Source organism: Balaenoptera musculus, chromosome X (genome assembly GCF_009873245.2).
Source record: "Balaenoptera musculus isolate JJ_BM4_2016_0621 chromosome X, mBalMus1.pri.v3, whole genome shotgun sequence".
In the NCBI taxonomy this organism is placed as follows: domain Eukaryota; kingdom Metazoa; phylum Chordata; class Mammalia; order Artiodactyla; family Balaenopteridae; genus Balaenoptera; species Balaenoptera musculus.
The window spans coordinates 1427119-1448222 of record NC_045806.1 but is presented as its reverse complement, the minus strand read 5'-3'; the positions used below and the strand labels follow the sequence as shown (position 1 = coordinate 1448222).

At 46.3% G+C, this 21104-nt stretch overlaps 1 protein-coding gene and 1 long non-coding RNA gene across 2 annotated transcripts in view; both read left to right on the top strand.

Annotated features, from left to right (window-relative positions):
* The window catches only part of DHRSX (dehydrogenase/reductase X-linked), a 194560-nt gene that overhangs the window by 62972 nt on the left and 110484 nt on the right, over positions 1 to 21104 (top strand). The gene's annotated exons all lie outside the window — the stretch shown is intronic.
* LOC118888810 lies at positions 501 to 19794 on the top strand. Its single transcript, XR_005018370.1, has 3 exons — positions 501 to 769; positions 18303 to 18373; positions 19565 to 19794. It is a non-coding gene; the product is annotated as an uncharacterized LOC118888810 (long non-coding RNA).

Sequence of the window (21104 nt, the reverse complement as noted above, 5' to 3'; positions counted from 1 at the left end):
ATGACTGTTTATTTGCATGTCCCCTGAGACATCAGACCTGGTTTCAGGAATCAGTTTGCAACAGCATGGAAATCATGGACCGGCTTAAACTGGCTTTGCCTCCTTAAATAGGTTGTTGATTAATCAAGCTGAAGCAGCACCAGCTTAACCTGCTTTCGCCTCATTTAATAGGTCGTTGATTCATCAATCCTCGAGTTATTTTACAGAGACAGCACTGCACATGCTCAAGACGGGAGCCCATGTTTCTAGGGTGACCACGGAACCAAGAATCTTCAGTCTACAGAACTTAAGGACTAGAAATGTTACCACTGGAGCCCTTTATGAAGCGAGAACTCCTTCAATAAGGAAAATCTGGTTCCAGCTGCAGGAGTAGCTTATATGGCCTGATTTGAGACTAGCCAATCAGCTTCCAAGCTTGAAACTCCCTAACCCCTTAAAGTGCACTCCAGACGCTGAATCGTGGGTTTGAGAACTCAGCCTCTTGCTGGTTGACCTGACAGTGAAGCTCTTCGTCTTCTGGGAAAGCTGGTGCCATAGCACTGGCTTCTATGCACGTCGGGCGGTGAGCCTTTGCTCCGTGACAAGTCTTGGGGGCGCTTGTCACACACTGAGTCACCTAAAGATACTGCGTCTCGGTCAGTGTGCCCCCACAAACCCCACCGGCTGGATGAGAGGTCTGAGACGTGTGTCCAGGAGGGATGACAAGCCGCTGGCGCCGTTTTTCATGATGCTGTTGGGCAGGATCCTGTGCCGTGAATGGGGTGCAGAGGTAAGAATGCGGGTGCCGTTAGGTGTGCAGCCTGGGCTGGGTTCCCACGTGCTTTCTACAGAGGCACATGCAATCCCGTTCAGCCTCACGGAGGGAGAGGAGGCTTACACTCTCCCTGGTTCAAGTAGGGTCACCCGGGGGAAAAGAAAGACCAATTAAGACTCCAACAGCAGTCTCCACGGATTGTTGCCAAACTTGCATATGGGGGAGCTGGGTGGAATATGACACCCCGAAAGACCCCTGCACCCACCCTGCCCATCTTTGTTTTGTGCCCCATCTTTTTCATCCAGCCCAGGCTGTGGTCACTCGTGGACTTGGTCTGACAGCCGTGGGAGAGAAATGGGCTGAATTCTTAATGAGTTGGACCATTGTCAAAGCAAGGTGGGGAATCCAGGCTAAATACCATCTGGAAATGAAGATGCATTTTTCTAATTACTGGAATCGTATGTCTTTCGATGTATCAGTTTGAGTGGAAATTGTGATTTTTTAGCTCACTTTGCAATTTGTGCTGTTTTTGGAAATCTATAAAAATACTGAATCGAGTACACCTGAAACTAATAGACTATACAGCAACTATAGTTCAATTAGAAAACCTGTAGGTTTTAAAAACCTAATTCAAGGCCAAATCCAGAGGTAACTGATTAAAACCTGAAACTTTCCCAAGACAGTGAGTGTATATTCCCAGCAGAGTAGCTAGAATTAACACTTTCCCGTTGCCTGTATCATAATCTTATATGGGGCCTTTGGCTGCGTGTGTTAAACATTTCCCAAACTATTGGTCCCATCTGCCCTTCCTGCCCCTCCCCCTTCCGAAAAACCATTCTGGTTGATTATCTGGTGAAAATCTGGCTTAGAAGCAAGGCACTGCCTTTCTCTTCCATGCTTCAAATTCCCCATCAGACCCTCAGCCCACCGGCTGTGTTACCCAGCAAATAACTAATAGACGATTCTCCACTACTCAGTTTCTCCGAGACCATATCTAGTCACCCCAGACCTTCTCTGCAGGTGCATTTAACACGGAGAAGACTCTCCTGCGTTTCACGTTTTATGTCCACGTGACTCCTCCCGTGTAAGCCCCGTGAGGGCAGCGTCTGTGCCCCACTGGGGTACACGGGGAAATTCACAGGATGCCCATCTACCCAGGCCTGTTCGCCAGCCGCGTTGAGGGCAGCGCTTGCAGATAATTGCTACCAAACCAGACTTGAGTCCCGTGCTCAGCAAAGCCCGACTCCTGACCCCGGGCTGTGGTGAAGGAAAGAGCAGCGTTTGTCTGCAAGACGCCCCACGTGCGGCCAAGTGTAGAGAAGGGCAGCTCGTGCCCAAGAGACCCGAACTCCCCGAAGGCCTTCAGGGAAAGGTGTTTAAAGCAGGGCGAGGGAGAGGGTTTCGGGTGCGAGATCAGCTCGTGCACGGTCTTCGGCTTGGTTGGTGGGGACCTAGGAGTCCACATCGTCAACCTTCTGATTCCAACCACCTGGGGTCTCCGTGCTGGTGGGCGGCACGCAGGTAACTGCTCCCACCTGGTGTGGCTTTCAGTCTCTGCAAAGCACCGCAAAGGCCGTGGCTCAGAATACGACCTGTAGCCCTTAGGGAGGAACTGAAAGTCCTTGACTCTGTTTAATGGGTAAACTATTCTTTTGTTGTCTTGCGTGACTCTTAATTCTTTTGTCTCTGCATTTTCTCACTTCTCTGATTAAATTTATTTTTCGGAGCTCGGGGAAGTCCGCGGAGGCTACAGTTTTTCTACCAATAAGAGGCAGGTGGAGGTCGTGGGGAGGGGCGTCTACCCCGTGAGGCCCCATAGGCTCCTGCTCGGTTACACCGTGAGTTGGCAGGGCTGTTAAGACGGCCCAGAAGTGACAGACGAAGCCGGACCGGGCTGCCTTCCTGGGATCACTCTTCATCCTTTAGCGAGACCCCCGGCTCGGGTGTTTGTGCTGTGGCCTCGTGGCTGACTGCCCTCCCGGTGACTGGCAGTATCCACCAGTACCTGCTTCCCCCGCCCTGTGGCTTCGTCCAGGGCTGGGGGCTTTATTTACTGTTCTCTCCATCACGGTAACCTCCGTCTGGGGTGGGTGCTGATCCTGGGCCATGGGAGGACACAGCTCCTCGGAACCGAAGGCGCTGAAGAAGACACATACATCAGATTGTCTCTCGAATGCCCACTCTGACCTAGCTGACTAATGGCGCTCATCATGGTCTCGCAGATATGAGAATTCGTGCCCGAGCTGGCTGTAGCATCTCGTGGCTGGTGTCCCGAGCCCTCATCACGCTTCCCTTGACTCTAGTTTAATCCTTCTTGAGCATAATACCTCCGTTTGAGCATAATACCTCAGCATAATACCTTCTTGAGCATAATACCTCAGAAGCGTAATACCTCATGCTTCCCTTGGCTCTAGTTTAATCCTTCTTGAGCATAATACCTCCGTTTGAGCATAATACCTCAGCATAATACCTTCTTGAGCATAATACCTCAGAAGCGTAATACCTCATGCTTCCCTTGGCTCTAGTTTAATCCTTCTTGAGCATAATACCTCCGTTTGGGGGGCTGAAACAAATAATACATGTAAAAGCCAAACGCATGTGTTTCTGGTAGTGTGTATATTCCCATTTTGTGGAAATCAGCAGATGTTCTTAGAAACACAGGGAGGAAGGCCGGATGTGGTCATACTTCATTCCTTACAGGGTGTATGAGTTTCCAGAGGCTGAAACAATTGACTACAAACAAGGGGCTTACAACATGAGCTTGTCCTCCTCCAGTCCTGGGGACCAGACGTCTCAGGTCAAGGTGTCCCAGGGCCGCGCTCCCTCCAGAGGCTCCAGGGGAGGGTCCTTCCTGCCTCTTCCGGCTTCTGGGGGCTCCAGGCGTCCCTGGGCTTGTGGCCCCATCCCTCCCGTCTCTGCCTCTGTCTTCACGGGGCTTCTCCTCTGTGTCTGTGTCTCTCCTCTTCTGTGTCTTAGAAGGACCCTGTCATTGGATGTAGGGCCACCCTCCTCCAGGAGGACCTCATCTCAGACCCTTCACTGCATCACATGTGCAGAGACCTTTTGTCCAAATAAGGTCCTGTTCTGAGGTTCTGGGTGGACGGGTCTCTTGGAGGTCTACCCTTGTAACCAATACACAAGAGAAGATGGAAAAGGGACCCGATGAAGGGATGGGGATTCCTGCCCCAATTACGTGCGCTGTTGATGCTGTTCATGGATGGAAAGTCGAGGGAAATACAGTCCGTATCTCTCCCTTACTGGATACGTAAGGGAACTTTGCTCCCCTGCTTCAACCAATGAAGGAAAACCATTTTTTTAGGTCTTCCTAAGAAGCCTAAAAGAGGTCCAGGAGGTGGGGCCCCCATGATGGCATTAGTGTACTTAAGAGGAAGAGGCAAATAATTCACTCCCTCACTTCCCTCCCCCTACCTCAGGCAGTGATCTGAGATATTCAGATCATTCAGATGGTATATATTTTTAAATCACGCACTTAATTTGAATTACTGGTGAATTCATTTTCCTTTTAGATGTTCTAAAGGATAAATTTGAAAATTCACTTTATTAAGATTTTTTTTGATGTGGACCATTTTCTTTTAAGTCTTTATTGAATTTGTTACAATATTGCTTCTCTTTTTTTTTTAAACTTTTTTTAAAAAAATTAATTTATTTTATTTATGGCTGTGTTGGGTCTTCGTCTCTGTGCGAGGGCTTTCTCTAGTTGCGGGGAGCGGGGGCCACTCTTCATCGCGGTGCGCAGGCCTCTCACTATCGCGGCCTCTCTTGTTGCGGAGCACAGGCTCCAGACGCGCAGGCTCAGTAGTTGTGGCTCACGGGCCTAGTTGCTCCGCGGCGTGTGGGATCTTCCCAGACCAGGGCTCGAACCCGTGTCCCCTGCATTAGCAGGCAGATTCTCAACCACTGCGCCACCAGGGAAGCCCTATTGCTTCTCTTTTATGTTTTTTGGTTTTTTGGCCATGAGGCATGTGAGATCTTAGCTCCCCGACCAGGGATTGGACCCTCACTCCCTGCATTGGAAGGTGAAGTCTTAACCATTGGACCACCAGAAAAGTCCCTGGAAGTTCACTTTAATAAAAGTGCGTGTGTGTGTCTGTGTATGTATCTGTGTATTTATCCTTTTACTTTTATCTATTTATTTATAGATAATAGATATCTATTAAAAACAAATAGGTATCTATTAAATATAAATAGATATGTAAAATATACCTATACATAGTATAAGTAGATATCTATTTATAGATACAAATATGGAGACAAAGAGATTATTTTGCACATTTTTTATTGTAACATGTTTTTAAAAATTTCCTATTGGAGTAGACTTGGTTTACAATGTTGTTAGTTTCAGGTGTACAGCAAAGTGATTCAGTTATACATATACATGTATCTATTTTTCAAATTCTTTTCCCATTTAGGTTATTACAGAACATTTAGCAGAGTTCTCTGTGCTATACAGTATGTCCTTGTTGTTTATCTATTTTAAATGTAGTAGTGTGTAGGTGTCAATCCCAAACTCCCAATTTATCCCTCCCCACAGACCTTTCCCCTTTGGTAACCATAAGTTTGTTTTCTGTATCTGTGAGTCTGTTTCTGTTTTGTAAACAAGTTCATTTGTATCATTTTCTTTAGATTCCGCACATAAGTGATATATGATATTTGTCTTTCTCTGACTTAGTTCACTTAGTATGATCATCTCTGGGTCCATCCATGTTGCTGCAAATGGCATAATTTCGTTCTTTTTTATGGCCGAGTAATATTCCATTGTATATATGTACTACACCTTCTTTATCCATTCATCTGTTGATGGACACTTAGGTTGCTTTGTTCGAGAACTTCATATACTTAGCTTTGCCAGGTTTGTACAGAGAAGTTGAAGGAAGAGGATAGTGGTTCAGGTGAGGCTTCCTGAGCAGACATTTGAGGCCGAGAATGGTTAAGACACAGGGTGATTTGGTGATTACAGGGTGCATTACTGAACCACTTTATGTTCTAAACGTCTGAAAGTGAGGACTGTGGGCTGACATCCTGTGAGTGGGAACAGTCATGAGCTAATGTACTAATTTCAGGTCCTTTTCATGGTGTTGGGTGCAGCTCACCCGATTTGGATAGTATGATCACCCAAGATTACCTTTGAAACCGTCCACGAGTGGACACCTTGAATCAGGTTGGGCGCAGGTAGAACATCCAGGTGCGTCCCCTCTGTCCCCCACAACTGTGAACGTTCAAGATCATCACCTCCAGTTACGTCATTAAATAAAAGCACCCGAGCAAGAGTAAGTCGATGACGTTTATCACAATTCACTGGTTTACCAATAAGCCTTCCAGGTAACTGGGAAACCTCTCAGGTCAGACTGTGCTCTCCAAATCCTGTGCGTTTTCTTATGACTTTTCTTGGATCGTTTCCCCCTACATTTGGTGGGTAACCACCTGACTTTTATTATTTAAAATATTGAGAAAATCCCGTACAAGGGCATGCTTCTAGCTACCTACTTGGCATCTGACGCCAGTGGGTTTCAAAATAAATACTAGTGTTGAGGATGTTGGCATGAAGTGGGTCTGTTCCTTAGATAAACAGTGGGCATTGCTGAAGATCTGTGAAGTGCTGACAGAGCCTCGGAAGGAGAGCCCGAGATTTCAACACGCTTTTTTTTTTTTTTTTTAAGGTTCTTTTGATGTGGACCAATTTTAAAGTCTTTATTGAACTTGTTACCACATTGCTTCTGTTCCGTGTTTTGGTTTTTTGGCCGCGAGGCGTGTGGGATCTTAGCTCCCCGACCAGGGATTGAACCCGCACCCCCTGCGTTAGAGGGCGAAGTTGCAACCACTGGACAACCAGGGAAGTCCCTAGATGTGAACACTCTTGACGTCCCATCCTTGGCAGCCAGGGGTGACTACTTTTACCTGCAGCCCATCTTGGTTCCTCAGTGGCAGGTGGTTTTGAAAGCTAGATTTCCACTCATTTTTCCCCGTGACACAGAAAACCGCCTACGTCCGTCCAGCCGTCCTGCCAGCTGGGTGGCCTCTGTGTATCTTGATGAATTTCCAAAACAAGAACGGTTAACCTGTGCTGAATGCCCTTTTAGCATCTCACTTACCCCAGTAGGTTACAGCCACCTGGGCACAAAACCACGCAAGGGGATTTCGGGATGAACGTGCTGGGAGGTTTGGTCATTCATGCCTGCGAGACTTCTCTGTGTTCTTGCTATGAGATCCTTATTTCATTTTATCTTATTTTATTTCTTTTTTTAATTGAAGAATAGCTGGTTTACAATGTTGTGTTAGTTTCAGGTGTACAGCAAAGTGATACAGTTATACATATGTATATATTCTTTTTCAGAATCTTTTCCCATATAGGTCATTACAGAGTATTGAGTAGAGTTCCCTGTGCTATACAGTAGGTCCTTGTTGTTTATCTATTTTATGTATAGTAGTGTGTATCTGCTAATCCCAAACTCCCAATTTATACCCCACCCCTTTTCCCCTTTGGTAACCACAGGTTTGTTTTCTAAGTCTGTGAGTCTGTTTCTGTTTTGTAAACAAGTTCATTTGTACCTTTTTTTTTGTTTCAGATTCCACATACAAGTGATATCATATGGTATTTATTTTTCTCTGTCTGACTTATTTCACTTAGTATGATCATCTCTAGGTCCATCCATGTGGCTGCAAATGGTATTATTTCATTCTTTTTTTAGGGCTAATATTCCACTGTATACATGTACCACATCTTCTTTATCCATTCATCTGTTGGTGGACACTTGGGTTGCTTCCATGTCCTGGCTATTGTAAATAGTGCTGCAGTGAACATTGGGGTGCATGTATCTTTTTGAGTTAGAGTTTTCTCCAGGTATATGGCCAGGAGTGGGATTGCTGGATCACAGGGTAGCTTTAATTTTAGTTTTTTAAAGAACCTCCATACTGTTGATATCGTTATTTTAACTCGGAGAGTTGGCTTTGTGAATTGGGCTGTTTGAATTTTCCTGCCTGCTCACTTCATTAAGACCCTACCTTTTGTAGACTCTCATTGGATTAGGAGTTGGGTCGAGACAAGGACATAACTGTTATGGACTGAATGTGTCTCCTGCCATTCTCCCGCCCCCGCCAATTCATATGCTGAAGCCCTGACCCCCAGTGGGATGTGTTAGGAGATGGGCTCTTGGGCAGGTTTGGATGAGGTCAAGAGGGTGGGACCCCATGATGGCATTAGTGTCCTTAGAAGAAAAGGAAGAGGCACTAGCCTCCAGAACTATGAGAAATAAATGTCTGTTGTTTATAAGCCTCCCAATTTGTACCAATTTGTTCTAGAGGCTGAACAGACTAAGACATTTATTTAATTCATAAAGTGTTTTATTGTTTATTTAAAAAAATAAATGGACCGCCTCTTTAAAAGTTTCCAAGTGACAAAGCATCATAGAAACACACTAGTATACGTGTTAAATAATTGTTAGAAATTACTAACAACAATTATGTTTAAAATAATCACTTCATATGTTGAGGAGGTTTGGTGCCTAAAGAAATCCCACCATATTTTATAGATGTATTAAAAAGAAAAAGGGGGAATTCCCTGGTGGTCCAGTGGCCAGGACTTAGCGCTTTCATTGCCGTGGGCCCGGATTGGGGAACTAAAATCCCACAATCCGCAGGGCGTTCCCCTGGTTGGGGAACTAGAATCCCACAATCTGCAGGGCGTGGCCAAAAAAATATATAAATAAAAAAATAAAAAGGGATGGCAAGAAACTCGTTGAGTAGCTGACACTTTAAAATACTTTTAAACGTAGACTTTTTGAAGCGGATGTTTTAAGATAGAGGGAAACATTGTGATACATTGTAACCATCCAGGTGATGCCCTGTGGCTGGATTTGCAGATAAGGAGGGGCCCCGCCAGCCAGGGAATGTGGGCATCTCTGGATGCTAGAGGAGAGGAGGAATGGATTGTCCCCTGGAGTCCCCAGAAGGAGCCAGCCCTGCCCACACCTTGATCTGAGCCCCGTGAGACTCATGTCAGGCTCCTGGTTGGCGGTCATTTGTCCCAGTGGTCGTAGGAAACCTGTACGTAACATCTAGTTATCTTTTCAGAACCATCAGTTTTAGATTCTGCACAGGATGCACAGACGCCGGCCTCTGTGTGTGCGTGTGTCCGCCCAGTTTATGGCTAATTCTGCCAGGTCCTGGGGCTCCATTCGACGCTCTGGCCGCTGTTCTGAGAGCCCCCAGTCCGGCAGTGCCATCCTTTAGAGGGAAGTCCACCCGTGATTTCAAAACCAAGAGAAAAGACAGACCTTTGTCTTGGATTCTGGCTTGTCTGCTGGATGGGATCACACTGTGCTTTGTTAGTGAATTACCCTCATAATTGGTCTAATTGCTTTTCTTCTGCATATATTCCTCCGGATTCATTAGCATTGTAATCAAGGCTTCGCTGAAGTTGATTTAAGGAAGTGCGTGGAGGCGGCGAGACATCCTTTTTATTCAGCCCGAGAGGGCTTTCTCTCTTGCTCTTGCCCGAGTCTGTGTTGGAGTTTTCTACTCACTGATGGGGGTGATTTCAGGGGCTGCCCTTGACAGCGTAACAGGAAAGGTCAGAGCTCGTTCTAATAAACAGCACATGCTAGCGCCTCACCAGCGCCAGCCCATGCATCGCTCATTGTTATGCGTGGAAATAAATTCCCACTGAAGGAAAATGTTTTCCGCGGTGCAGTTTCACATCATCCTGGGTCAGTCGTTGGCCTGTTGATGATGATTTTCCAAGCAGCTTGGGACTGTTCCCGGGTCATTTGGGCAGGCTCAGATTTTTTTTTCTTTTCTTCGTAGATTTTTACTGTATGGTTTGTTTGATTCAGTTAAGACTGGTTAAAGAAATTAAATTAGATACAACAATTGGATCATGGTTGATGGAATTAAGTTATATTGATTACATGACAGCTAACCTCAAATAATCAGAATAATTATATACAATGACTAGGCACTCAGTAAATGCTTTGCTGAGTAAATGAATAATGAATGGGAAAATCCCAAACAGATGTCTGAACAGTTGCTTGAAAAATTTCCTGTAAACTCTGCCTACTTCTGAAATTTATCCTGTTTCCAATTCTCCCAAAGAGAAAATTAATATCAGCAACTTATATTTATTCTTTACCAGGTGTCAGGTACTGTACTGTTTCCCCTGTATTAATTATTTTTTTTTTTAGTTTTTATTTTATATTGAAGTATAAGTTGATTTACAATGTTGTGTTGGTTTCAGGTGTACAGCAAAGTGATTCAGTTATACATATGCACGTATCTATTCTTTTTCACATTCTTTTCCCATTGAGGTTTTTACAGAATATTGAGCAGGGTTCCCTGTGCTCTACAGTAGGTCCTAGTTGGTTATGTATGTTAAATATAGTGGTGTGTATATGTGGAATCTAAAAAAAAAAAAAAGATACAAATGAACTTATTTACAAAGCAGAAACAGACTCACAGACATAGAAAACAAACTTATGGTTACTGAAAGGGAAAGGTGGGAGGGGGAGATAAATTGGGAGTTTGGGATTGACATATGACAGATTTTTTCTGACGTATAGTTGATTTACAATGTTGTGTTAGTTTCAGGTGTATAGCAAAGTGATTCAGATATATACACACACACGTAGTCTTTTTCAGATTCTTTTCCCTTATAGGTTATTTTGAGTAGAGTTCCCTGTGCTATACAGGTAGGTCTTTGTCGATTGTCTATTTTACTTTTTTAAACTTTTAATCTTTATTTATTTGGCCGTGTTGGGTCTTGGTTGCAGCATGCGGGATCTTTCGTTGCGGCGCACGGGCTTCTCTCTCATTGTGGCACATGGGCTTAGCTGCCCCGGGACATGTGGGATCTTAGTTCCCCGACTAGGGATCGAACACGCATCTCCTGCCTTGGAAGGCAGAGGCTTAACCACTGGATCACCAGGGAAGTCCCTCTATTTTATATATAGCAGTGTGTATCTGTTAACCCCAAATTCCTAATTTATCCCCCCTCCCCTTCCCCTTTGGTAACCATCAGTTTGTTTTCTATGTCTGCGCGTCAGCAGGCTCAGATTAATCCCCTCTTCCTTTCTTTGCCGTGTTGGACTAATTAGCTGTCAGGAATCTACAAAGAGCCACGTGTCACGGGAGTGATTATGAAGGTCAAGGGCGTCCGTAGACTTGTGACGTGGGAAGGAAGGGCTGATGGCCTCTGGGATACTTGCTCAGGGGTGAGATATGCCTTGCCCTCTTCTGTTCTTTTCTTCCCTGGCGAGCTAATCGTGGAGCTCGGGGGCGAGGCAAGCGGTGCCACAGGACGGAGTTGCGGGGACAGGTCCACACGTCAGGAGAGCCACAAAGTGGTGAATCCCTGAGGCTCCCGGTGCAGTGAGGACAAAGCAGGGGGGCTTCTAAAAACCAGGTCCCCTTTCTCCTTGGGTGACAGTCCTGGGGCGGCCGTCACCAAGTGCCACCAGCTGGGGGGGCTTAGACAACAGAAACGTGTCATCTGTCCATCCTGGAGACCAGACGTCCAAGATCAAGGTGTGGGCAGGGCTGGTTCCTTCTGGAGGCTCCAGGGGACAAGCTGTCCCATCCCCTCTCCCAGCTCCTGGGGGCTGCAGACAATCCTCGGTCCATCTTGGTTCGTAGGATCATCACCTGCTTCTCTGCTTCTATCCTCACGTGACCTTTTCTCTGTGTGTCTCTGTGTCTCTCTTTTCTTCTCTTCCTATGAGGACCGCCCTGCCCCCCACCATCACGTCATATTTAAGACCTGCCCTACTCCAGGAGACCCTCACCTTTTTTTGCTCTTCCAGTTTTACTGAGATATAATCAGCATCCAACACTAGATACGTTTAAGGCATGCAGCATAATGATTTCACTTACATACATCATGATGACCACAGTAAATTTAGTCAACATTCATCTCTCATACAGACGCAAAATAAAAGAAATAGAAACAAATTTTTTTCCCCTTGTGATGAGGACGCTTAGGATTTACTGTGTTAGCAACTCTCATGTTTAACGTACAACAGTGTTAATTATGTGAATCATATTGTACATTACATTCCTAGTACTTATTTATCTTATGACTAGGAGTTTGTACCTTTTGACCACGTTCATCCAATTCCCCTCCCCCCACCGCTCCCCTCTGGTAACCACAAATCTGACCTCTTTTTCTGAGTTTTTGTTTGTTTTGAAGTATCACTGCCCTACGACACTGTTAAGTTCCTGTTAACACAACCTAGTGATTCCACATTTCTCTACGTTTCAAAAGGATCACCATGACGATTTAGTTACAACCTGTCACCATACAAAGATGTTACAGCGCGGGGGAATATAGTCACTAATTATGTATGTTTCATCCCCCGGGACGCATTCATTTTGAACCTGGAGGTTTGTACCTCCTCATCTCCGTCCCCTGTTCTCTCCGTCGGACCACACTTAATGACTCACGTCTGCGATGACCGTATTTCCGGATAAGGCTTATGTTCACTGATCTTACTTAGGGCCGTTCTGTGCTCATTCCTGGCGTGTGAGCAGGTGGGCACAGGGCAGCTGCTTTGTCCTCCGCTGTATTTGCAGCGCAGTAAACAGTGCCGTGCCTTCCAGGTCCTCAGGCAATCGGGGGAGCGATTTGATGGGTTTTTGCAGCGTGTAAATCATCAGACACCGTTGTCTGCATCTGAGACGCCTCAGACAGCTCCCCCAAAGGGTCAGGACGAGGATAAATTGCAGGACCTCCCTCGCAGACAGGGCTGGGGTTTTACATCCTCGGTGAAGAGGTTTAAACAGGGTGGAGGCATACGGGACTGGTGGAGACGTTGTCAGGGCCTGTGGACGGGGTCCACTCCCGGCTTAAAAGCAGTAGGCCCCCAAAGCAAAGGGACCAGGGGCGGACGTGTTTGGGAGGCTGAGGGCTGGGAAAAAGGGCACCTTCATTCGTGATCTTTTTTTTTAATTGAAGTAGAGTTGATTTCTAAAGTGTTAATTTGTGCTGTACAGCAAAGTGATTCAGTTATACATATGTGTACATACTTCTTCATATTTTCCACTATGGTTTATCACAGGGTATTGAATATAATTCCCTGTGTGCTACAGGACCTTGTTGTGGATCCCTCCTTTTCATACCTTTCAGCAGTTTGCATCTGCTGACCCCAAACTCCCACTCCATCCCTCTCCCACCCCACCCGCCATTTGTGATCTTGAATTGCTTTGTAAGAACATCAGCAACGCATGGGAAACACTTCCTCCCTGGGATGGCTTGTTGTTTAACTGTATTTATCGTAGGGGGATTCAAGCCACCTGTCCTTGGTGACGTGTCGGTGGGTATCCTTTCTTAAGCTCGTCCACGTTCTTGCAGCGTAAAAAAGACTCTTCTTCCTTCCCTCCATGGCTGTCTTCCTGCAAACAGGACTGGGAATATTCATATGTCCCCGAGCTCGCGTGGGTCTGGAGGACCGTGGGTACCACCCCCTCCAACATCCGAAAACAGTCAGGATGCGGTCGTCGGATGCAGCTGCCGGGTGCCTTTCTTTGACCCAGATTTTGTCAGGCAGGAGCCTTGCTTGGGAGGGAGCTCGTGGGAAACCCGTAGGGAACGCAAAGGGGACTTCACAGCCCGCGGTAGGACTTGCCGGCCAGAGAGGCTTCAGCAGGAAGGTCGTTCCTTCAGACAACACACGGCTCGCCCGGCAAGCATCTGAGAATTCCTGAGTCCCCCAGACTTGAAGGCACACAGTCAACTGAAAAACAAAGTTGCGTTTTCTGTATGCTTCTTGCTTGAATACTCTCTCCCTCTCTCCCTCTCTCCCTCTCTCCCTCGCTCCCTCGCTCCCTCGCTCCCCCTCTCTCACACACACACACACACACACACACACACACTCTCTCTCTCTCTCTCTCTCTCAAGTAGCAAAGACCAGGGACGCATGCCCCAAAGGTCTTGGGTGTCGCTTTCTATAACCACAAACAACTCAAAACTGGTGGAAGCCTGGAATCCATAAAGGACTCGCCATTTCCTTATGAGATGAAGTTCTGAAGGGTCATTCATGAGTCACCCAGAAGAGCGTCCGTTCCTGGGGGGAGGAATTAAAGCTTTTTTGAATGATGGAGACCCCCATGTATCTAGAATCCAACATCACCCCTGAGTTAATGAAGAGCCAGTAGGGAAGTCCCCTGCTCAGAATGTGACACGTCAGCCATGTGTCTGGGGACAGTCAGGGATACTCTTTGCAGCCAGAACAAGCTCTAGGACTCAGGTGGGGTGGGGAGGAATCGGGAGTTCCCATGGACACACGGAGTTTTGCCAGGCACTGGCCACAGACAACGGGGGCTTTGACCCCAGAGAACTCCATCCAGCTGTGCTCAAGTAACCACCTTTCTGAACTTGCCCAAACTCTTAAGAAAACATTGTTGGGTTCCATTTGTAGAAGTCACTGTTCGGTCTTTTTTTTTTTATTGAGGTATAGTTGATGTACAATATTACATAAGTTTCAGCTGTGCAATATAGTGATTCATAATTTTTAAAGGTTATACTCCATTTATAGTTATTATAAAATATAGGCTATATTCCCCGTGTTGTACAATATATCCTTGTATCTTATTTATTTTATACGTAGGAGTTTGTACCCCTTAATCCCCTCCCCCTATCTCTCCCCTGCCCCTTCCTTCCCTCAATTGGTAACCACTAGCTTGTTCTCTGTGAGTCTGCTGCTTTTTTGTTATATTCGCTAGTTAGTTGTATTTTTTAGATTCCACATTTTTTTGAGATCATACAGTATTTGTGTTTCTCTGACTTATATCACTTAGCATGATATTCTCCAAGTTCATCTGTGTTGCTGCAAATGGCATGATTTCATTCTTTCTTATGGCTGAGTCATATTCCATTGTATGTATGTGCCACATCTTCTTTATCCATTCCTCTGTCGATGGACACTTAGGTTGCTTCCACGTCTTGGCTATTGTGAATAGTGCTGCAGTGAACATAGGGGTGCAGTAATTCGTAAAGATACATGCATCACTGTTTGCTCTTGTTCCATTAAGGTTGCATGCTTTAGTATTCTAAATTGAGGTTTCTACAAAAGGTTCCATGACCCTACGGCACATGATGTTGACGTGAGCCAAAGGACGACAGGCTGTGATGGGCATGGGCTTGTCAGGTTCAACTCCTGGTCCTGCCTTTTAGTGACAGGAAGGCATTGGGTGGGCAGGTGCCTCAGCGTCTGTGAGCGACACCATCACTGTCTTTACAGCGGGGCTGATTCCACTTCTATGAGGTCTGAGATGTGATGCCATCCGGCTCCTGCATGTCATAGGTGGGCCCCGTGAACTGGTTTTCTGGGGCAGCTGCAACAGAATTCCTCCAGCTAGGTGGCTTAAGACAACACAAGTTATTCTTTCTCAGTTCTAGAGCCCGAAAGTCTGAAATCAAGGTGCCTGGCGTTATAGAATGCTCCAGAGGAGGGCCCTTCCTGCCTCTTCAGCCTCTGGGCGCTCCAGCAATGCTTGGGGTTTCTCGGCTTGCTGACACATCCCTCCAATCTCTGCCTCCTTTTTGCTATGCCTTCTCCCCATGTCTCTGTGTCCAGATTTACTTCTTCTCATAAGGACACCTGTCATTGGATTTCAGGTCCACCCTAATGCCATAGGACCTCATCTTACCTCATTACCTCTGCAAAGAGCCTATTTCCAAATAAGGTCTCATGCACTTGTCCTGAGTGGACTCATCCTTTCGAAGGGGCCAAAGTTCAACCCACTACCCCCAATGCCTGGGCTAGAATCTGGGTGGATGTTAGGCTCGCACCCCACATTTCCAGATAAGAGTCTGGAGACCTTTGTCTGTGGCCTCCATATTTGTAATAAACACATCATCCTGTTTAGATGACAGACACCAGCCTTGCAGGTGACGCTGGCTGGCATTCTTCCTGTGGACAATTCCCTTTTTTACTTTGGTTTATGGCAAAAGTACACACACACACACACTCTCTCTCTCTCTCTCTCTCTCTCTCTCTCTCTCTCTCTCTTGCTCTCTCGCTCTTACCCTACAAGTTCTAATGCCTCCAGTACCTGCTGCCTTCAGCCCCTGCAGCCAGATAGAATCTAGACTTTAGTAAGAAAGGAGTCACATAGTTGCCTAATTCCATCTTTCTATCTGAATTAGAGGTACCTGCATGGAAGGAGGGGGGACTCTTTCTTCTACAAGAAAAACAAGACCCCAGGAAAATTGCCCTTTTTATTTGTGTTTGGGTGAAAGCATTGTGACAATGATGGTGGCCACGGGCAACTTAGTAAAAAAAAAAAATCACAGTGAGGCAACTTCTTTGCCCGGGGAATCCCGTGGATTCTTTGAAAACCCCCTGAGCTGTGTGCTTCCCTGACGGAGACGAAATAACAAACCGAAAATCAAACAAACAGACGAACCAAGATCATACAGTAGCTCAGGACCGTCCCTGTGGGGAGAGGAAAGCAGGGGCACACGTGGGGTTTTCCAGACAAATACACATAGGTAGAGAGAAGCAGGAGATGATTACGGAAAATGCCAGCCTCTCTGCGGTCGAAATCGCTTTCATTATTTTCTCCACACGGTCCCCCAAACTGGAAGTAAAGAAATGCGTTTTAGAACCATCGTGTGCCCACGGCACCTTAACTTGCTGCTTTTAGGCGTAATCTCTGTGTTGTGTGGATTTTACTCCTTGCTGGAGATTTGAGGGCTTACCAAGGGCGGGGGGGTTGCTCCCCACCCGGACGTGGTGCTTGGTGCCCTCGCCGGGTCCCCTTTGAAACTGGCCCAAACGTGCCATGACCACACGGTCAGCCAGCCTCCTTGGGGTCGGCACCTTCGGAGAATGCAGGTGGCGTGGTCTGTTCTTGGAACGCTCTGTTTATTTTCAAAGGCAACCAGATGTTGGTATGTGAGAGCCGATTGTTGTCTGGAGAACACGCATCACCTGGGGCATCGCCTGGGCTGGACAGGTGTGTGGGCGGGGCAGGCGTGCAGACGCAGGAAGGTCTTTCTCTTCCTCACTCTCTGCCCGCCTCTCTCTCTGACTTGTTCTGCCTAATGATATACCAGATGGAAACCTCCTGAGGTCCGGCTGCCGTTGGCCGTTTCTGTCCATCGCTGGTCCTGCCTTCCTGTTCCTGCTTCCTCTGTAGCACTTTCCCGCCGGAGTGCTGTGCCTTCTCTGCGGTCCTGCAGCCTGTGTCCCCCCGTGGCCCGAGGGCTCTGCACGGGTGCACCACCCCCACCGTGCCAGGCGCCCAGCAGCCCCTCAAGGCATCACGTCGCGATGGCCAGCTGGCACTCAAGCCCTCATTTTGAGATCCAGCCTCATCCCCTCCTTGCTGCCCTGATAGTTTATAACTCCGTGGAGACTGAGTCCGGCCACAGCCTAATTGGACAGCTGTTCTTTAAAGCAGTCATGCTTTGGATGTGAGCATTTCCGGCTGGTAAGGTGAGGGCGTGAGCTCTTGAAGGGCATTGGAGACCACCTATTGCAATAGGAGGAAGGAGGGCTATTGTCTCAGGGAGTGCGGCCCAGCCACGCGATGTCCATGCATGTAAAGGTCAGCAGGAAGGACTTTCCTTTATATATGAACCTAGAAAGAATCGGGCGTGGGAAGATTCAGGTGCCGTCATTGAAATGTTTGAGCCGCGTACGCGTTTCCTTATAGACAGCTGATTTCTGGAGGGGTTGTTCTGCCTTCCGACGCCAGGTCAGAAGTCCAGAGGCCTGGCGGGGGAGGACAGAAGCCGAATGAATGTGGGAGCCGGTCCGGCCGGCAGGCGTTTTGTCCAGATGAGTCAGCACAAGCACAAGCTTCAGCTCGTCACTGGGGAGCCTGAGGCTGGGACCTGTAGGGTCTGGGTGTGGCCTTGTTCTGGGTAAACTGGGGGCCCCTGTGAGTCTTGGCTAAGTGATACGGGGACAGAGGTTCTTCAAAGTACAGCGTTTCCTGGAACACAGAAGGAATGGGGGGTTTACCTTTAGTTTTCCAGGAGCACAAGATGCCATGGACGGAATGTGTGTCTCCCCAACATTCATAGGTAGAAGCTGTGACCCCCAGTGGGATACTACTAGGGGATGGGGCCTTTGGGAGGGGATTCGGGTTAGATGAGGTCACGAGGTTAGGGTCCCCGTGACGGGATTAGTGTCCTTTTAAGAAGAGGAAGAGACCAGAGCTCTCTCCCCACCCCATGAGGACACAGTGAGAAGGTGACCATCCGTAAGCCAGGAAGAGAGCCTCGCCAGTAACTAATCTGCCCACGCCACGATCTCAGACTCCCAGCCTCCAGAACCATGAGAAGACAAATGTCTGTTCTTCAAGCGTACAGTCTGGGGTGATCTGTTACAGCCGCCCATGCTGACTAGAACAAGACTCGAGGAAAGTTTAAAGATGTCCGTGGGTTATGGTCCCACGTGTAAGGTCTTAGAAGTTGTAGTTTTGGGACTTGGAGAAGCCCAAGGCAGAGGGGCCATCTGTCATCTTCTTCCAACTCATTGGGACCGTGGAGATCAGCATTCCCTGCTGGCTGCCCTTTTGTCTTCTTCAGATGTCCTTCAGGACGTAATCGTGTTGTAAGCAGGTTGAGAATCATGGAACCAGAGGAATCAACTGCCTAAGGTCAGAAATTCAAATCATTGCTGCAAAATGAAGATGATAATCTGTGTTGCTCAAATGCTCACATGAAATTACAGGCAGACCTTGATTTATTGCAGTTCTCAGATATTGGTTTTTTTAAAATAAATCGAAGGTTTATAAAAAATGAAATTTTTATAAAAATTTTTAATGAAAATGGAAATTTTTATAAAAATGAAATGAAACCAGATTAAATTCTTCAAAAGGGCAGTTCATTTGCTCATTTCTTGTTTTTTTCCTTCGCCAGTTTTGTATAAGTTTTTGACACGAACCCATCACCCCTCTGCCTGGAGTTCTGACAGAGACATCTCTCACCCTCAGACAAAGTTCATTTTATTCGTTCTACACCAGTTTAACCTCGGTAGCTTCAGATAGAATGTTGGCGAGTTTATGACCAACTGGCACAGATTCTGATAAATTCATTGGAAAAGGGACCATTTCCCACACAGGAGATTCATGAAGTCTGTCAAAGAGGGTAGTGGGTTTGTCTCAACAGAAGGAGATTAGACCCAGTGAAAAGGGGAGAGCTTTCATGGGATTTTAGCTTACACAGAAGGCAACATGCATTTCAAATTATTCTTTTTTAAAAATTTATTTTATTGAAGTAGAGTTGATATGCAGTGTTAATTTCTGCTGTACAGCAAAGTGATTCAGTTATACATACATTCTTCTTTATATTCTTTTCCATGATGGTTTATCACAGGATGTTGAATATAGTGCCCTGTGCTCTACAGTAGGACCTTGCTGTTTATCCATTCTGTATATAAAAGTACGCATCTGCTAACCCCAGGCTTCCAATCCATCCCTCCCCCGCTCCCCTCCGCATTGGCAACCACAAGTCTGTTCTCTATGTCTGTTTTTGTTTCATAGATAAGTTCATTTGTGTCATATTTTAGATTCCACATATAAGTGAGATCATATGGTATTTGTCTTTCTCTGTGTGACTTCTCAAATTATTCTTAAAGAGTGAAGGCAGACCTTGGTAATGATGCGGGTTTGGTTCCAGACCCCCGTAATAAAGTGGATATCGCAATAAATCGAGTCACACAAATTTTTTGGTTTCCCAGTGCATGTAAGAGTTATGTTTACACTACACTGTAGTCTATTAAGTGTGTAATGGCATTATGTCACAACAATGTTCATTAATTAATTAAAAATGCTTTATTGCTAAAAAAGGTCACCATCCTCTGAACCTTCAACAAGTCATAATAGTAACATCAAAGATCACAGATCACAGACACCATCACAAATCGAATCATAATGAAAAAGTTTGAAATATTGCAAGAATGACCAAATATGTGACACAGAGACACGAAGTGAGCAAATGCTGTTGGAAAAATAGTGCTGATAGACGTCATGCTCAATGCAGGGTTGCCCCACACGTTCAATTTGTAAGAAATACGGCATCTTCGAAGCACAATAAAACAAGGTCTGCCTGTAAATTCATGTCAGCGTTTGATCAACACAAATTAGCGTCATCTTTTTGTAGCAACGATTTGAATTTCGATGTGCCTTTAAAATTTTTTCTTATAAAATACCTCATGCATAAAAAAGATAGAATATAAAGAATAGCTGTGTACCTGACATGTAGTTTCATCAAATGTCCACATTTTGCTGAATTAGTTTTAGATCCTGTGTGTGTGTGTGTGTGTGTGAAATAAAACGTTTCAGACACCATTGTGCCCCTGCATATTCCTCTCCATTTATTTTGTTATTACATGGAAAAAATCACTAGATACTCTAGGTCAATAGGAGAAATTTCAAACATTGTTTTGCATGGCTTAATAGGTCTTCATCTTCTGTTTATTCACATTCTAGAAGAGAAAGATGTCTCTTTACTGTTCTTATTTTCAATTCCCAGATGATGCTTCAATTTAAAACTAATTATCTAAGGAAATAGCATCTCTTTCTCTGCTGAGGAAAGTTGTGCTGTGAAAACTGGGATCTTGGTGTTAGCAGTTTCTGGTTATCTCTGAGGTGAGCCCCGCCATTCCCTCCTGGGTTGCCTTTATCCAAAGCCTGGGCAGAGTCTGGGTGTTTGTGAAATGGCCCCATTTGGACCAGAAGTGGGTCATGGGCTTCTTCTCTAAAGCTCCAGAGTCAACTCTTTGGGGGCTGAGTTTCACTTTGCGTCCCTCTGCACTTTGCCAAGTGGTATAAAGGATGGAGAACATCAGATGTAAAAACGACCCAGGATGCAGGCAGAGACCCCTGGGATCTCTTGATTAAACCCCACATCCCCGTCCTATGTTGATAGTCATGGTAATCTCCTCATGGGATGTAGAAGTGCAATTGTAGAGCATTATCTTAACCATGTTTCAGAACTGGTACTTTCTGCTCTATGGTCAGCAATAGCAATAGATGCGCCTGCGGGTTCTGAGGGGGTAGAATATGGCCTGTGATAACAAGCCCGGCGGTGGGGGAAGAGATCCCGGTGCAGGGTGTATGCTGGGGGAGGGGAGGGCTGTCACGGGACCCCAGCATTCATCTCAGGTGTGGGCGGTAGGGTAACAACTATTCGCAGAGCACCAGACCACCAGGATCCACCTGCTTCCCACCTCAGGACTGAGCCCTTGGAACGGTCTACAGTCCTGGGAGCTCGTGATTCCTTGAACCACATTGGGTTAAGGATCATGCATGTTGGGATTTGTCCATTTTCACCCAGTTTGGGGAAATCCTGGGTCCATCCTCAGAGCTTTGTAGCCCTCAGGGTTCC